Here is a 2,864-nt window from a genome sequence, read left to right as displayed (position 1 = left end):
GAATGCTTTAAGAACTAGATAGACCCACTTGACTCTTACGCCAATATTTCACAGCAGTCACAGCTCCAACACTCGTTGTACTATTTTGGAGGTCGATGGCGTTTCGCCTTATGCCCAAATTATTACTTGTGGTCAGAACTCCCTAGTTAACTAGTGATCAATTAATTAACCAAGTTGTTACAACCTTATTGGAATCAAACCTAGTGTATCGGAAATATACTCATACAGTTGTTATGCCCAAATTAGACCTCTCGAGTTAAGTGTTCATGCTTAGATCATCTTGCCTAAATCAGAATATAAAACTTAGCCGAACATAAAGTAAATAACACAAGCAAAAGATATAAAGGAAAACATAACTGAAAATTGAAATTGCTTAAAGGGAAATATAAGTACCTACGGCCAAAAGTGCCGTGCAAAACATGTAACGAAAAAGTAACAGATTATGCCCACAGCCCGTGCTAGCTTCAACTTCATAAATACTGCACAACAGGTCGGTTCTCCAGCACCCTTGGCTTTAGAAGCTCTTCGGGTATTTATAGGAGTGATTAGGGCAACCTAAGGCCCAGCCCATGATGTTGCGGCCGGATCCATGCAAGCATGGAGATGCTTATCCCTTTTCAGACCTAATCTTCATGAAGATATGTTTCCTTTTGGATAAGGCGGTGGTTTGGCCTCATCGGTCTCTTTTGGATAGCTGCCGCCTTCGGCCCATATCGAACTCCCACTTGCAATCCTCCCTCGCCCGCCTGTTGTGCCTCCGTCTTTTTCCCTGCCTTCCTTCTCTTGCCTACCAGCTCTCGTGCGGTACTTATGGGCATAAGGGGCGGTTTTGCCTCCATTCCCCTTGCTTCCGGCGCATACCTCTTTCACGAGAGGTGACAGCACTTTCGACCCCTGGAGCACCTCTTGCCCACAAGCTGGTCCTGCCACAGAACTACGCCCTCCCAGGCGACCAAACAACACAAACAAAAGGAAAAAGACTCGATCTAGACCTAAAACAGACACAAAAACAGAGCACAAACTTGGGCTCATCACACACACACACACTTTAAACACGATTGTCCTCAAGCGTGCATGCATGATTTTGCCCAAGTTCAGACACGGACGAAACAGACACACAAAAACATAAGAAAAACGAAAACACACAGCATGCTATACTTTCTCAGTTTATCAGCAAAATGAAGATTAAAAGAAGCAATTAGCAGTATGATCAAACAAACAAAAATGCCATCAGTTGAGTCAAGACCGGGTTATGGGCATAAGGATGTTCCTCCCCTTTCACTCTTTCTCTCAAGTGTTTGGGCTCGTGTTTACACTCAGGACATCTTGATTGGGTTCTGACCATAAGCTTGCCTATCTTCTATTGTCTTCCCCTTTAGTCAAAAGTCCTAGGTGCATCTCATTAGGTCTTTCATTAGTTGTAATGTGGCTCAAGGCATAAGGTGAGAATTTTTGGTACGAGGCTAAGGTCATTCTGAACTTCGTTCTAGGCATATGACTTCCCAGATGTAAAACCCTTGCCTATTCTTGCGGGCCTAAGCACATTTTTCCCTTTATTCTTCCTCTTTTTTTTTTATTCTCCTCTTTCTTTTTCTTTCTTTTTATTTTCTTTCTGGACTTTTTCTTTATTTTGGGATTAGATGTCCCATTTTGCAATTTTTGCACTAGTCCTGCCCATAGGATCCACTACACTATCTTCCCTTCTTTTGCCCTTAAGTTCAGTTTGACCGGGACGGCTCAAATCTAGGCAAATTTATAAGTGAATGCAAAACGAATTATTAAGCTCAAAAGGGGTTCACAAGTGATAGATGTAGGGTCGGTCGATTTGGCTCTGTGGGCTAAAGAAAGAATTTGCCTAAATCATTTAACACACCTAGACTATGTACACAGGGTTCGACTAAGAATCAAGGCAAGTTCTAGCATTACCCTAAATCAAGATGTCAAAATTCACACAACGAAAGAAAGAACTGTTATGGGCATAAAACAACATATGTCAAGGCTCAAATCCTCACATGGTATGCCCAAATCCCCATCCATCGTCCTTAACTACATACGGCACAAAGCTTATAGACTCCTACTTACAAAATTGAACTCTTAAATTATCAAAGCTGAGTAACATTGATTGTACAGCATGCTTGACTCAAAACTTCTAAAATAATAAAAAGATACCGGGTCTTCCCTCCCACTCACACACTTTGCCTTTAGGCAAAGGGTGCGAGAACAAGGATTACCCAGTGCAACCACAACAGACGCCTTGGCCCCCCACACACACACACTTTGCTTAGGGCAAAGTGGGTGTGTGGAGGGGGTCAAGGTAAACAACAAACACAAACAAAACACACGAGATAAGCTAACAAAAGAAGACACAGAAAATGGCCATTGCTTTGGGCGCCTGCACCAAGTGTGTTGCCTTTTGGGCAAAACACCGGTGCAGGCAGAAGGTTACCCTTCCCGAAGCTTTGGCCAGACAGACTCGACAAACAAACGGAACAAACACACAAAGACACAACAAAACTAAACAAAACAAAAACAAACAACCTAGGGAGGGTGAAAATCAAGGGGCAGGTGCAGGTGGGTACCTGAACCCTTGGTGCTTGAAGAAGGCCAGAAGGGCCTTTTGGGTTGCTGCCAGTGCAACCTGGGTCTCCACGATCATGTTCTCAATCCTGTCCAACTGACTTCCCTCTTCCTCTGACTCTGACTCCTCCACCTTCTCTTTTCCTTTGCCCACAGCAGGGCTTTGGCCTTCGGCCGCCGAAACTTTCCTCTCGTCTGGGTTGGTAAATTTGGGCACACCACGGTCCATCCTGACATCCTTCATGCGGATCAGGGCTTCGATGTTCAGCTTCTCCGCCTCAATCTTG

Source organism: Salvia miltiorrhiza, chromosome 2 (genome assembly GCF_028751815.1).
Source record: "Salvia miltiorrhiza cultivar Shanhuang (shh) chromosome 2, IMPLAD_Smil_shh, whole genome shotgun sequence".
Classification (NCBI taxonomy): Eukaryota; Viridiplantae; Streptophyta; class Magnoliopsida; order Lamiales; family Lamiaceae; genus Salvia; species Salvia miltiorrhiza.
This window is presented reverse-complemented; position numbering follows the sequence as displayed.